We start from the raw sequence: 17,184 nt of genomic DNA on the forward strand, positions 1-17,184 counted from the left end.
CTCTTTTGATGCTAAAATTACTGCAATTTTTTAGTCTAAATATTTGAATACTTATTCGATTGATAACTTACTTGGCTCACTCATTGCTCACAAGCAAGGGATAAACCAAAGAAATCTTGATACAGGTGAGAGAAAAAAGGAGAAAATGGTGGCACTTAAAGCCAACAACACGGACTCTGATTCTTTTGAGTCTGAAAATGATGATATTGCCTTAATCACAAGGCAATTTAAGAGCTTTCTAAGGAAGAGTCACAATCATCATCAGAATTGGAGAAAAGGAAAGGATAACACAAATATTAAAGGTTCTCCTTATGTTATTTATTTTGAATGCAGGAATCTTGAACATGTCAGAGCTGATTGTCATACACTTCAGGATCACTAAAGCAAAGAAAAAAATGAGGAGAAACCTAAGCTCATAAAATATAAGAAGCGAACCCAAAAAGCTTTCTAGCCGGAGTCTGCATCTGACTCATCCGAGACTGAACCTGAAGAAGAGACAACAAACTTGTGCTTAATGGCTGATGATTTTGAACAATTTGACCAAGAAGAGTTATGCTAACTAACCTATGACCAATTGCTCGAAATATGTGAGAAAATTCATGCATCATATAGAAAACTTAAGAAAATTCATGCTAGTTTGAAATTGGAGTTTTTGAATTTACAAAAAAAAAACATGAAATTTTGAGATAAGATCACTTTCAAATTGATAGCAATCACATGTCTCTACTTGATGAATTTGATGATTTAAATAAAAAGCATTCTAAATTAATAATTGAGCATGATTCTTTGAAAGCTTCCTACACCTCGCTTGAATCTAATTTTAAAGCTTCTACTAAAGAATATGAGCATAAAAAGCACTGTTTGGAAATTGATTTAGAAAATGACCACTTGAGGTTTAAAATTGAATTGGATGCATGTAAGAAAAATTAGATGACACCTACATTTGATCCAAAGCTAATATCTAGGAAGAGGCATTATAACCCAAACCGATTAAGAAATCCTTTTTCTGGAGTGAGAAGTTTTTCATGTGGCATGTTAGGACACATAGCACATACTTACACCATTCACCGTAGTACACATTAGGTATAGAGACCCAAGTTGCATAATTCACTGCATAACACTCATGCATCACATTCTTCTTTTCATAAGAAGGAACCCAAACCTGTTTGGGTTTCTAAATCTGACATTTGATGATTTTGCAAGTGTGCTCTCACCAAAGGCCTCGTGAGAGCATATGATACTTAAGACTGCGGAGGCTCATAACTCTCAATTACTTATTTCTGCTACTTAATTAAATCTGAGTTACATAATTTTTTGATCAGTTATTTACTTGTTATTTAGTTTGTTTCTTTCTCTACTTTTTTATTTTTTTATTTTTAGCACGTTTCCTTTTGGATCATCGTTGAATTGATATCTTATGCCTTGTTTTTTTATTTTGAAAATTTGTAGTTAATGTTTTACATCTCCTAATCTACTAAAGGGTAAAAAATATTGTTGATTGTGTCTCTTTCTCTAACCTATTTTGGTAGTAAAAATTTCTTTTCTAACCAAAAGTCTATCTCAAATCAACAACTGGATTTTGCAATTGAGATCTTTTTTATCTTGCTACAGTAATCTAGCTTATACCATAATAGTCAAAGTTTTTTATGTTACTTCAAGATTTCTCATTATCCTGTCAATGAATCTCTAACATAATTTTTTATTATGTTTTGTGGATTGTTCTTTCTTATATTAGAGAATGAGTTTTTCTTCTCAAATATCTGGAAGATATACTCACAACTAAGAATATTTAAGAATTTTTGGAAAAGAATCTAGCTTGCAAAAATAATGAAAAAAAATGGCAAATGATGCCAAAAATAAAAGATGCACAATGGCGCCAAATTGAAAAAAAAATCAAAAGATGCACAAAGTGCGCCATTCAATGGACAAGAGGCATAAAATGAGCCCATCAAAAGCAAACTATCTTCCTTTCTTCCAACTCTCAAAACTTAGAAGATTTCATGTATCACTTGAGATTTTTCAAAGACTTGATTTCGAATTTCACGGATGTAACAAACTACTTTGATATATTATTCTATAAGAAATTTTTCTGAAACCAAGTCTTGATTAGATCTCTTTTTCTTATTCAAATGTTTTTTTTAAGTTAGGCCTTTTGATTTCAAAAGAAGATTTTTCCCTAAAGAAGTTCGAGCTTAGGGTTAACATGATCGAATATTTTACCGTTTATTTGAATTTTTGAAGTTGTTAACTCATTAACTTACACACTTTTAAAATCAATCACATGGAGACTTTATCATGTTCATGTCTTGATTAAAAAAAAAGGTATTTTTTTCTTTTGTTTTATCGTTGTTCTTTTTTCTTTTCTTTTTTCTTGTTGTTTTTGGGCCTACTCTGATCATCTCCATCCCTCCTTTGAGTTGAAATTTTTTGTCACATCATCCTGGAAGATGTTTACATCTTCTTAGACAATCGGCTTTTCATGCTTAAAAAACTTCATCTGCTGAATATTCCGACTTTTTTGCTCTAATCGTCCTGGACGATCCTTTATCGTTCTGGACGATATGATCGACCTCTGCTAAAATCATATTGATCGTCCTGGCTGATATATTTTTTGTCCTGGATGATGCATTTATTGGTTATCGTCCTGACCGATACACTTTATCGTCCTGGATGATCCACGTGTTAGTACATTTAAAATCTTTAAAATCGCCCGGAATAATCCTTTTTTTGGACAATCATCCTAGCCAAACCACTGTTCATCCTGGACGATACATGTGGCGCATGATTTAAAACATTTTAAATTTGACTGGTACGATCCTTTATTGAGAATCATCCTGGACGATCCACCTAATCGGCCTGGACGATCTGCTTTTTCAACGGTAGTCGAGCCTTACTCCTCGGGATAATCGTCTGTGTCTAATCATCCCAACCGATGTATGATCGGCCCGGACGATCGGACCGCCTTTTTGACCAATCAGGCTGTTCATAATAATTGCACCGGATCGTCCTGGATGATCCTGCAATCGGCCTAGACGATCCATCCGATTCTTTAAATACATCAAGATTTCAGCCCTGTTTTCTTCTCACTTCCCTCTACTCCCTGATTTCTTACTGTTTCTTTGCTCTTTTCCTGCTTATGGCTGGAGGAAAATGTGTTCGACAAACCTCTAAAAGTTCATTGAGGGACACACTGGACCCTCGATTCAGGGAGGCAGACGATCAGGCTGCCTATCACCGTTACAAGGAGTGTGGCATTACACTCTCGCGAACCATCAATCCAGCCTATCTCTCCTATCTGGTACTGGATCTTTTCTCCCACACTTCTCTTTGCTTTATTCTCATCCTTGTAGTACCCTTTAGTTATGAACTTCTCTTTAAATTCTATGCAAACCTCTGTATAAATTCTTCCTACACTGCTCTCACCTCTTATGTGAATCGACGCCCTGTCGGAATCACATATCATGATTGTGCTAAATTGTTGCAGCTGCCCACCACTAAGGATAAGCTGCATACCCTTGTCTCTGATTCTGACTTTGACTAGTCCACTGCAAATCACTTTCTTTGCCACACAAATGCACACTTTCATGTTGGAGAGACTAGCTCTTTACTCAAAGATACTAGGACAATCCAACATGTCCTTCGCACTTCTATTATTCCAAAAGCCGGGGACCGAGTCCACATCACTCCACTTCTTTCACTTACTACATTCTACATTCTAGCCCATAGGGAGTTCAATGCTACTGACCTAATCTTTTGATATATTGAGCATTTGACAACAATCTGTGATCTAGGTCATAAGAGGAAACCCAATCTAGCTCTAGGATACCTCATTGCCTATGTTCTAGAATATAAATACCAGCTTCAATATCCTGCTCCTCCCAACCATCCAACACCATTCTACTCAAACAATTCCTTCAATGCCCTTTACAGTACTCATCTCCACCCAGGAGATGGGGAAGCTCAGGGGGCAGAGGAGGAGGAGGCTCCCGCTCCAGCTCCTATTCCTGAACCTATTCCTCTCTGCCAGTACTCTCAGCTGGATCAGTTGGTGGAGAGATTTGATCAATTGGAGACCCACTTCAACACGTTCGTAGCACACCAGCAGTAGCAGCACACTGAGGGGGTGGCTCGTTTCGATGCCTGTGTTGCATACTAGCAGCAACACGTTGAGGATGTGGCCCAGTTTGATGCCTATGTTGCACACCAGCAGCAGTAGCACGACCAAGACATGGCTTAGTTTGGGGCACAAGTTGCCACGTTTTCCACCTTCTTCTAGCAGCCACCACCACCAACACCTCCGTCGGATGATCAGGGGCCCTCACTTCTTTGATTTTTCTTTTTCTTTCTTTCTCTTCTAGTTTCAGTTTCAATTTTCTGTAGTTTGTTTTTTATATTTTGTTTTAGTTTATGTTATGTTTTTATTTGTGGTTCCCTCCTTTTTGTGATGTCAAAAGGGGGAGTAGTATGATGTATTTTCTACTTTTAATTTAGTAAATTATTTTTCTTACTAAATTGCCATAACTGTTTACTGCCATAACTGTTTGGAATTCTCTATTTGTCATCATCAAAAAGGGGGAGATTGTTGCAAATCTGAGATTATGGATTAGACTTTTGATGATAACAAACATTCATGTTTCCCTATGACTGCTTTGCCTACTAATTTTTCAGGACCACAAGATCGAATACAGCTCAAGATCAAGTAGATTTAGGTTAAGTCAATTCTGTATTTTTTCTTTTTTTGAGTCAATTGTAAAAGTGGTTCCTGATGCTAAGTAACCTTGCACACGCACACTAGAGGGGTTTTCTGAATTTTTTTATTTTGAGTACATCAGCCTTGACGATTTTCCTATCGGCCAGGACGATTCAACTAAAAATAGAAACCCTAATTAGGGCATCTTGGTTAAGCAGCCGTCATTAAGCAAATCGTTCTAAACGATACGTGTATCGGCCAGAACGATAGGATTAAATTAGAAAGAATCAGCCGTCATGATCAATTTAGGTATTCTTTATTTTAAATTATCATTCCAGACAATCTCTATATCGGCCTGGATAAAATAGCATAATTATGCCTAAATTAATCAGGTAAGTATGGAAAGCAATTAAAGCTGATTGATACGATCACATCGGCCGGGCCGATCGCAAAATCAGCCTGGACGATGTCCTGGACGATTTACATTGGCCAGACTCTATTCAGGGCGATGTTCAGGACGATTATACTCGGATTTGAACTAATTGTCCAGGACGATATTGTATATGTCTAGACGATGTAATCAATTTTCTTCTGATCGTTCTGAATTGTCCTAGCTTATTAAGTTTATTTTGTACTGATCAACCAGGACGATATTTATATCATCCTGAACGATAATGTCGGTTCTTAAAATTCTATTTAAAGCACCTGAATTTTCTCATGGTTAAGACCTTGAGTGCTGCTATCTTGACCTAAGAGATCCTTGGGAGAGGGAGAGAGAGAGAGAGGAACTTGTGAGGGAGAGTTTGTGAGAGGGTTCACAAAGGCTGCTCCAAGCAAGGTTCCAAGTCGTTGTCTCCGTTCTTCATCCTACGTCCTTGGGAGGTTCTTGGGAGGTCTACTTCAGCAAAGGTCTAGGTTCTCTACCCACTTCAGGAGGAAGCAAAAGGAGTCGGTTCTCTGCCGCACCAGGGTTGGTGAAAAGGAGTCTGTTGTAAAGGCTTCTCCGCCTAGCTGTGGGAGCTAAATGAGAGACACTTAGTTAGTGCAATACTCGGAGGGTGCCTCCAAGGAGTGGACGTAGGTCAAGGATTGATCGAACCACTATAAATCCGGTGTGCTCTTTCTTTGTTTTGCTTCCGCATTTATTTATTTTTGCACCTTGATTTCTGTAGTGATTTGGTTTCAAGTTTTATTGTGCTATGCTAAAAGAATTTTTTTTAAAAATACCAATTCACCCCCCTCTTGGTTAGCCTTGGGCTAGTTCTTAAGGGCTTAACATCCCTAACGAACTTTCAGAAAGAAGTAGGAATTTTTTAAGAAAAACGTTCACAGTTGAACAGTTCTTAATGAGTCAAAGGAAGAAAAGTAGAAGGTGCTGGATTCTGAGATGCTTAGAGGCAACCTAAGTCTACCCTATATTATGCTTTACATTTTAGGAGAGAGTTTTTATATTTAAATTGTAATTTTTTTAGAAATTTGAGATTATATTCTTATAGGGTTAGGACTTAAGATTTGAAAGTATACCTTAGAATCTAGATTTAAATTAGGTATTGTAAAGTAGTGACCAAACCTATCTAATGAAACATAAATCTGGACTTACCCCGGCCTGGATTGGGGAGCCAACTAATCACCTAAATGCTTTAAAATCATGTGTCCAGTCTCTTTATGAAAGATGGATAGGGACATTATTTAAGTTTTGAGGAATTGAGGGCCGACGTCTAAGAAAAATTCTAATTGGCCCCTCAACTTATGTAGGGTAAATAATACTTGAGAGTAAAATGTAACTAAAATTTTAAACTCTTTTAATTTATATCTAATGCAATGTATGCTAATTGACTTGAATTCATAAAATGATCATGAAGCAATTTTAAAATAAGGCTTAACAGATACTTTTTTTTCCTAAAGATTACACAACATCTCCTTTTAGAATTGCACCATACTAGGCCAGATGGTCTTCCAGAACCCACAGGCGGGGAGTTGCCTAACAAGGAAGAGAAAGTAATGATGTGCATATATGCTAATTCTCACTGGTAGCGAGCATACATCTTAGATCATTAGAGTTTTTATATGAACCTAAAAACTTTATTTAAATTTTAAGTATAAAAGATTTTATTTGTACCCTCATAAAAACTCTGATCGTACCCAAACTAAAATAAAACACGGCATACAAGAAAATCTAGAAAATATATGTAATTTCTACTGCTGAAACAATATAAACAATCAAATTAAATTATCTAAAATATTCTAAAGTCCATATGGTAAGTACCACTTTATTTATAGCCTAGAATTTGCTAAAAAGTTAAGTGGCCGGGTACCACTAACAATAAATTCAAATTCTAATCTAAGACTAATGCAAGTGATTTTTAAATGGGATATCTTTTTTTTTTTTCACTTCTTCGTCTTCTCTCCTTAGCCTTTTTTTTTCTTCTGCGAGCTTCTTTAATTTGTAAGGTCTAGATATTCAAATGAAAAAAATCATCCCCGTAGGGATATTTTCTTTTTCCTTTAGATATTAAAATTATCCTAACTTGACTTTCCAAATATGAGAGAACCTTCCCCTTTGGGATATTCTCTTCTCTTTGGATTCAAAATTATATATGATATTTCAATTTCAAGTCACTTTCACATTACAACTCTTTCAAATATATTTACATTACATCTGAGATAAAAAAAGAAAATATAGACTACCTACAAGGTTATCATATGCAGTTATAATAAAATCAACTCATACAGTTATATATTTACATTTAAATTTAAATTCACTAGCCACACTTGATCATGCTATTTGAATTTTAAAGGAGGCTTAGCATTTTACACATGCATAAAATTTTGTCAATTTAAATATTTAATTTTCCCCTTTTGATTTAGCCCTACATGAGCATAGACACCTGTAGAAAATTTTGTGAGCATCTAGATCGTTTCTAACCTAGGGGTAATCTATCGCCAATCACATCAGTTCTCAAATTACATAGATAAATAAATAAATATGCACACTAATCATTACAACTAGCATGCTTTGAAATCCATGATAAGGCTCGTCACATACCAGTAAGAAAGTAAACACCGACCTATCATAAAGCTAGAGGTGGTTGTCCTAACAAATAAGTCTAAGTGTGTGTAGTAGGCTGTGTTGTTTGGGTATACCCTAGGTTAGTTATTAGTTAAAGTTTTCAAATTGATTGAGTTTAATTTGTTGAAAGGTCAGGAGAATTTTAAATCGAATTTTAACTATTATGTTAGATTAATAAGATTTATTTTTTAAGGTATTTTAATTAATCATTTTTTCTTAGATGATTTAATTTATTAAATTTTTAATAATTTATTTAAAATTTTGATGATTTGTTAATTTTAAATGATTTATTGAAACTTTAATTGATTTATTAAATTATTATTGATTTATTAAATCTTTAAAGATTTTATTTAATTTTTAATGATTTATTATATTTTTTGTGATTTACTAATTTTAAAATAGTTTATTAAGATATGATTAATGATTATTATTTAGGATTGATTGCTTTTAAGTTAAAGGTATTCACTAATCCTAAGGTGAGGTGTCGCTAAGTTTTTTATGTTTAATATTTTTTTTAAAGGGTGCATGCACCTTAAATCTAAGTTCTCTAAGTCTTGTCCTTAATTTTTGTCCTTAACTATCACAAATATTATATGGAATGAAAAATATTGTTACAAACCCTTTGAACATACACATACATGTAAATGGATTTTGGGTAATCAAGTAGAATTTAAATAACAAAAATACATAATAAAAAAAACTTGGGTTTTTATAGGGCTCTATGGTTAGGAGCTCGTAAAATAATAACATGGGGTTTTGGGCCTTAAGGCTATCTAAGTTTTCAGAATACTCATAGCATACCTGAGCCAATGTCCGATGACTCTGCCCATAGCACCTCTACCTAATTTGATAGTGGTGACTGACGCCTTTAGTTTATTTCCTTTGGCTCACCTGATCGGTACCATTCCTCGCAGTTCATGCAAATAAAAAGAATAAATCATGCAGTAGAAGCACATTTAATAATTAAAAATGAAATAATTAAAAATTGTTATTTAAATCAAAACCTACCTTTTTGGGCTTGCACACCTATTCGATTAATTATCTTTTAAAATTTTCACAATTCAAAGCATACTTTATGTTTTTCCAACATTCATCTCGAGGCACAATATAAGAGAAGAAGAAGAAGAAGAGAGAGAGAGATCTTTTGCTTTTCAATACTTTCATTCAAAACCATCAGTCCCTAGCACAAACAATTTTATTTTCAAACATATACTTCACTTTTACCAATTTACATCTTCTACTTTCACAATTCATATACTTCTCAACACATGCTTTACTTCCCAACGCATATACTTTTCTAACTTACACTTCCAGCTTAAAACATACAATCTCAACTTCACACTTTTCACACACCTTTTCACACTTGCACATTTCAAGTCAAACACGAATCACTTCCCAAAATCACTTAATTCACTTTTCAAAAATGCACATATTCCACTTTACCATTCAACTTATAAACATTTTTCTCTTAAGGGCAACTTCCTTAAATGTAAAGCAAACTAACCCGTCCTCTTTTTCAAAAACAAACCACATGAAACATAGCAAATTATTCATCAAAATGGGTCGTGATTGCTAATGACAACTTTTCAAAGACCTCAAATTTCCTTTCCATCAATTCAAGAAACCTTGCAATCATATGGAAACTTAACATAATGTCTATGTATGCTCATATTTGAAAAGGAAAAAGGATATGAATACTTTCTAAAGTCACAATCTTCTCCAATCTCACTTAGCAGATGAATGTTCTTTAAATCATTTCTCCAAAATAATTTACAAGAAATTCGTGAATGCTTGCACATGAAAAAGAAAATAAATTAATGCTCTTCATTCCATTCCCAAGATGGTTTGGAGAGCATTAGAATGAAAACTTGCAATTGTCAAATCTCTACGAAATATTGAAGTAAAAATGCACATTCAAACTTTCCAATCTAATAAAGGCTTGGCATGAACACAATGTCATTTGAAAACAATGTTTATTTCCAACACCATATTTTATAAATAATCTTTATCACAACTCGCAAAAGAAAAATTGGATTGATTCGAGAGCAACAAGTATATTTTACTTGCAAAAATTATCCTATGAAGGTTGCTCATGTTGGTGAGTGTTTGCAATTTCTTAACTCTCATGCATTTCATGATGTAGAGAACTCTAATTATCTTAAAAAAAATTAAGAGCCATTGCTAGAGAGGTAATTAAAAAGCTTTAAGTATCTCCATTGGTGGCAAAGGTCATTTGGGTGCTCTAGATTCTAACTTGAATGAAAGGCAAGTGGTGACAGTTCTAGAAAGTAATTTGAGTACTACACTTTGGGTCAGAATTATATTTTTCCATCTTAAGACTCAACTATATAGGTCTGCCAAAACTCTACATTTTTTTTTTAAATTTTGTTCTATATTTTCACAAAGGCATGTGTTCAATGAAGATGATTTAGTCCGAATGTGGATTGCATTAGTTTTCTTGTGGATTGCAAATGGGAGAGAAGAAAAGGGGGAGGCAAACCTGGAGCGTGCCAATTAGAGAGAGGCAGAGAGGAGAGGGAGGTGTGCGAATACCATGGAGGGGGAGATCGTGGGTGCGGTTAGACCAGCCCTAACTCATAGTAAACCACCTAGAATTATTTTTAAATGAAATTTATATATTAACTTAAGTGAATTTAACTAAAACATTAATTTAGATAGTTTGAAATAAAATGACTAATTTAATTTACTTAACTTGCAATGAGTCAAATTGGAATAATCATAGCCGTCTAAGTTGATTTGATTTCGATTAACTTGAGATGGGTTGAATTAGAAAGCTGAGTCCATGCTACGTCATTAGGTATCCACCTAAGGGAAATCCTATGTGGGCGACGTCTATACTAGGCTACGAAGGCCTAGGTGCTAGAGATGGATTCCTGGTAGATTGACCTCGACTAATGAGGTCAAGACTGGCTAGATTAGGGAGCTATTTGGTTATATGAATTTTTTAGGGTAGAGTAAAATTAATGCATGATTTCTAAAAATTTGGGCATATTGGATTGTTTTGTTGCATTTAGATATCACTCTCTAGTTCATTTAGAGTGTATTTGGAATTCGTTGGTTTTGAGAAAATTCCAAATACACAACTTGGGTAAAAGTGATGTTTCTTGAATGTCATGAGCTGCCAAAAACTATCGACTTTATTGCTCACCATTGTTGACAACATTGACATAGAACATTGCCACTGAAGTTGATGCTTATAATTGACACAAACATCGATGCTCACCAACTTTGTCGTCAGCAATGTCAACTTGTACAACCATTTATAAAGATTGATATATATTATTGACACCAATGTTGATTCCCGTCGGCTTTATCGCTCGCCCTCCCCATCAATTGTGATACATCCAATGACATATAAGGCCAATGCATGTTGTTGACACCAACATTAATGAACATCAACTTTGTTACTTTCCTTTGTCAATAACATTGTCAATAACATCAAAAAATAACACTATTAATAGGGATGAGGTTTATTGTTAACATCAAAACCATCACCAACTCCTGATGACTTCCTCACATTCCATCTCCAAAAACATTAGCATACGCATCACCATTAAGACAGATGCACACTATCAATATGAAATCTTTCTTTTATTGTTAATATCAATATTTATACTTGACTTTTTGGTCTATAATCTCTTCTCCTAAAAAAAAAAGATCAAATAGATCACAAATAATCTTTTGAAGATAATTCAAATTGCCCAAAGCTCTCCTAACTTTCAACATAAAAATTATTCTCTATAAAGTATATACTATATTATGTCAAAAGCTTCACCAATTAAATTAAATAATACTATTTGTAACTATTAAATCTACTAATAAAATCATTTTTATTGGGTCATGACCCATTATATATTCTCTTTCTAGACTTTTCTCATAAAAAGATATGATGTCTCTTGAAGCCTTTTTTTTAATTGTGTGTACATCTAATCTTAATTAAAAATAAGATGTTAAACTCTCTAATTTTTAAGCAACAATAAGAAGAAGAAACCTGAACAATACTATATAAACTATACTTAATCTCATGATATTATGACATCATGTGAGCAATATTATTATTTAATACTATATGACATCATGTGAGCAAAACATTGGCCAGACTCTATTCAAGAGCTCACATGATATTAAGACATAATGTGAGCAATATTATTTATATTTTAGAGGTTAAGCTTTTTCACGCCGCTCTACTAGGGTTTCTTGGCTCCGGTTTTTCTCTCTGGCATTCTCTTGGCTTCAGGGAAGTTAGCTCCTTCTCTATTTTTTTCTTTTGTTGGAGGCTTTCTTAGGTTGGTTTTCTTCGGTTTTTGTCGGCAGTGCCGGTATGGCTACTGCTAAGCTCAAGGACCCAGGTTTTTTTGGCGGGGTTTCTCACTCTCGTTCCTTTCTTGAAGCTCTTGTTGGCTCTAAGCATTCTTTTTCGGATTTGCATACTTCGACGTACCGTGGCTTACCGTCTTTATGGATTTCCGACCAGGAAATCAATGAGCTTGCTGCCCCTTTTCAGTTCTCTTTAGTTGGGTTTTTCCCCTCTAAAAGGCCTCCTCTCGATTCTATTCATAATTTTTTTTTTCAATTTGAAGCTTAAAAGTGAGGTTTCTGTTACTGTTTTGGATTCTTCTCACATTTTGATCAAGCTTTCCAACGATCTCGATTACTGTAGGGTGTTCTGTTATCGTTCTTACCTTGTCTTTAATTGCTATATGAAATTAACGAAGTGGTCGCCTAGCTTGGATATCAGTGTTGAGTAGCCGGTTATCCCGATTTGGATTTCGTTTCCTCGTCTTTGTCCTCACTTCTTCTCTCTTCGGATTCTTTTTGGGCTTGGCGAGTTATTTGGCAAGCCTTTGAAAATTGATGAAGCTACTGCTGTTGGTTCCCGTCCATCCAATGCTCGTGTGATAGTAGAGCTAGACATAACTAAATCTTACCCTAAACAAGTTTGGTTAGGCTCGGAATCTTTAGGTTATGTTCAAGAGGTGGTTTTTGATGAATTTCCTCATTTCTGTACTGTTTGTAAATGTATTGGACATTCTTTGGGTAATTATCATCCTGCCGCGTCTGTGATTCATAACATTTCTCCTTTCCCAATCGCTAATTTAGCCCCTCAATGTGTTGATAATGTTGATATTGTAACTGCTCCTGCTATGCTAGAGGTTTTGGGGAGTGAGATTGCTAACACTGAGATTGTACCTGCTGTTTTACCCTCTGTTGATTCACCATCTTGTTCCCCTGTTACTGGGGGCGTTTCTGTCGAGTTGACTGGTATTAATTCTGATGTTTTGCCTGGTGCTGTGGTTGATGGTCTTCCAGCCGTAGTTCTGATGCCGAAAGTTAGTGAGGTTTTGGCCTCTACTCCTGTTAATGTTGCGGCTATTTTTGAAGCGAGGCTGAGTGATTCTGGTGGGTTGGTTAATGTTGATTCACCTGTTTTGGAGGATTGTGAATGATTACAAAATAGTGTTGTGCCTGTGGTTCCAAATGAGGTGTGTGGACGGGATGTAAATTTGGATGTGCAAGGAATGCTGGTTAATTCTCAAAATTTTGTTAATGTTCCAGTGAATTTGATGGCCCCCCCAAGCTCTGATGTACCAGGTGGGTGGTAATTCTGGATTGGATGTAAGGTTCCAAGGTGACTGGTTGCACTGTTCGTCTGAATATGAATCTGATTCCGATTCATATTCAGATTTATGCGGTGGTTCGGATCCTGGCAACGAGTTTAAACTGGTTCGTGATAGACCTCTTACTGTTACATCTCGTGGGAAATTTTGTGGTAGAGGCGGTAGAAGAAGATAATCTGGTTTCAATTTTGATTTTCCCTTTTGTTTTTTCGGGTTGCTTATCTGTCGGATTTGGTTGGCTTGGAGATTTGCGGGGCTATGATGTGGCTGGGGCTCGTGTCCTCTTCGTCTAGCTAGTGGAAACCTTTGGTGATGTTTTCGGTTTGGTTCGATCAGTGTGCTTTATTCACCTAACTGGATGGTCCTTGCGCGACTTTAGGTATGCTGGGAGCCTTGGCCTTTAACTGAGCCCTCTCTTGGGATTCTTTTATCCTTTTTATTGTGCTTGTATTTTTTAGATGGTGTATTATGTTCTTATTTTTTTCCTTCCTGTAGCTATTGTAACCCCTTTTTATTATCTAATATATTTGCTGGTTTTTGAAAAAAAAAATAGAAATATAGTATTTGACCAGTCTCTTTATTTTGTTGAAAAAATAATTTTATAAATTGATAATAATGCTTTATGTATTGTTCCTGCATCGAGAAATTCACTCCATTAATAAATTTTTTTGGAACATTCACATTTGATGAGTAAGATATTTCTTGTGAATCAGGTACGCAACGCTGGGATGTTGTACAAGAAAAACAAATTTTCGGATGCAAAGCACCTGAAACCAAGCAAGGGGTAAATGCGAATGACAAGCTTTGAGGCCCGAGACAATATAATAACCATATTGATCAACACAATCATATTCAACACATAACACTTACAGGCCTTGCTGGGCTCACATATTGCTCTTTGCAGGGTTCCCAATCTGAAAATTTTGACCTTTTAATGGGCTACATCATTAATGAATTGGAATTCTACCTTATTTTATGAAAAGAAAATTGGTAAATTATTTAGAATATTTTGATATAATTTATATCAAAATATATTAAAAAATTATTAAATTTATTTTAAAATTAATACAATATAAAATTTTATATGCAACACTAATTTTAATTTATATGAGATAATTATTTTTACATTTTATTATATAACTGAAAGTTTAATTTACATGATTAATTCAGCAAATGCATTGAACCGGGTTAAAGGCTTTTGAGCTTTTGATTGAAAATGGATTAAAAAATAGTAAGAAAAGGTCATGCAAAATTCATTCATCAAAGGTAATAGATATAAAAATTTTGAGAAATAGGATAAAGTTAATTCAATATAAAGAGAAAAAAAAATAAGGATAATGCACACAAATACATAAACATTTATATAAATTCATTCTTTAACGATTAAGTTCTATTGTTGGTCTTCTATATTTTATTTTGGTTTGATTATGAAAAAGTTACAATCTTAATTTTATCATTTACATATCGATATCCCTCTTCTTTATAACAAAATTTGGACAACAAAAATATAGTACAACTCATAAAATATCCTTAATGAAAGTCACTTGCGTTTAAATCTATATAGTCCATTTTCTTCATGGAGCAAAAAAGAAAATTAGGCTTCAAAAGTTAATCCCCAAATAGGATATATTAAGTGCCACTTTATTAAGGTGTACTTTTTATTTTTTTTGAAGAAATGCAAGTTGCATTAAAAGGAAGACACAACTATTACAAACTAGAAAGCAAAAACAAGCTCTTTAAAACTATCATAATGGATATGCAATCCATTAAATTCCATTTTAAATCCATTGGGGTGATAGGGACACCAAATGTTAAAACAACCTAAAAGGTTGGTTAGTATCCCAGAGTTCCCAAAAGATAAAGAATGAAATCTAGTAAAAATCTCACATTTCATTACAATAATTCCAAAAGCGAAAAAAAAACCTACATGAAAGCCCAAAAAATGACAAACTACTACAAGAAAAATAAAAATAACAACTAAAATAGCCCCCAAAACATCAAAAGGATCACCATCAACATCCTTTGAGGCCAATGAGCTCCAATCAGGAGTTGAATCCGCTGAAACTTCAATGCATCCAACAACAACCACCATGAACGAACAAAATAAGGTCGACGAAGCAATACTGCCAATTCCCACATCAAGAGGCCAAGAATCAACCTCAACACTACCAAAGCCATACGAACTAAAAATCATCACCACACACATCTCACTGGCAAGTGAAAAACTAGTAATATTCAAATCCTTCAAGTCTTCAACAAATAAGACTTGTTCTTCAAAGAACCAAGAAGTAACCATCTTAAGCCTAGGTGAGATAAGCTCCCACCTAAAACTAGCTCCAATACGTCTATGATGATCCAAACAACCTTCCATATACGAACCAAACAACATTAGAAAAATTGGTTTAAAAATTACGGCTTCACTAGAGCAGTTTTCCGAACTATCTCCCTTGGAAGATCCAATCAAAGCCTTCAAAATAGCTGCATAACTAGTATTAGTAGCATTATCTCCAAGAATCTTCAGGAAAGATGAAACCGGTTCTTCAGAATAGGAAAAACCACCTCTATAATCTAAACAATCATACCCCAACAATCTCTTGAACATCAAGAGATCACACACCAAGAAAATTATCAAACCAAATCTGACAATACTTGGAGGAAAAAGATCTTCACTCCATTCTTTAATTTTAAAGCTTCCAAACCAACAAAATGCTGAAGCAAAATCAAACCAAATACACAAAGTGGTAACGAAATCGACCAAGATCACATTAGCCTTTTTTTCAAGATTCTTGAAGAATCCATAAGTCTCCAAACTTGTTCAGATAAGACAACCAACAATAAAATTCCTGCCCCATTCCTCAATGGAAGAGTTCCATTTCTTAATTGAATACAGAGGATCAACATATTCATCATAGATAAATCTTTAAAACAAAACAACACACATCTATAAGAAAAAAAAAACCACACGAAATTTTCTTGAACAACAAACGATTCCACATCAAGAACCTCTCAGTTTCAAATGTCAAACCAAAAAAAATTCCATCTCCAAGCATCGTCTCAAGACTTTCAAAAAATTCAAACAAACTCAAGCAGCAAATACCACAAATAATCTCAATTATTTGTCCAGCAGAACATCCAAAGCACAAGCAAACTTCGGCCAAACATTTCATCATTAGAATCAAAGGCAAAATCGCCCCCCAAACAGAAAATTCATTCCACGAAAAACAAAAGCTAACGTAGAACGAACGAAAAAAACTTCTCCAAAATCACCGTCAGGCAAAGCTCAGCCAAATTCGACTTCAAATCGATCGCTTCTATGCCAATATCCCACCAAGGACCTCCGTTGGCCATACCAGGACGACGGAGAACCACCGATCGCCAAGGTTCCGCCAAAATCGCCAAGATATTTATTAAGGTGTGCTTTAGGCTGAAGAGATTGGGCTTAATTTGATTGATTGATGATAATAGAATTAGATGATTTTAAAATTTTATCCTGACTTTGCAGAGGAACAATTATCATATATATGAGGGACTATGGCTTTCATTTCTTTTTTTTTTAATGTCCCCTTTTTAAGGAAAGTAATATAAAAAAATTTAGGAATGTAACACAAAAAAATGCTCCAAAAACTTTCAAAATCATATACATATGGATTGAAAGCTATCCGATAATTAGGGGTGTAAAATGTAATTGATCCTACTTCAGAGATGGTCCTAGTTTGGATTTGGCTCAACAAATATCTTGTGAGTCAAATTTGAAGAGTTAATAAGTAAAAACTTGAGTTAACCTC

The sequence above is a fragment of the Dendrobium catenatum genome, unplaced genomic scaffold (assembly GCF_001605985.2).
Source record: "Dendrobium catenatum unplaced genomic scaffold, ASM160598v2 fragScaff_scaffold_703, whole genome shotgun sequence".
Taxonomy (NCBI): domain Eukaryota; kingdom Viridiplantae; phylum Streptophyta; class Magnoliopsida; order Asparagales; family Orchidaceae; genus Dendrobium; species Dendrobium catenatum.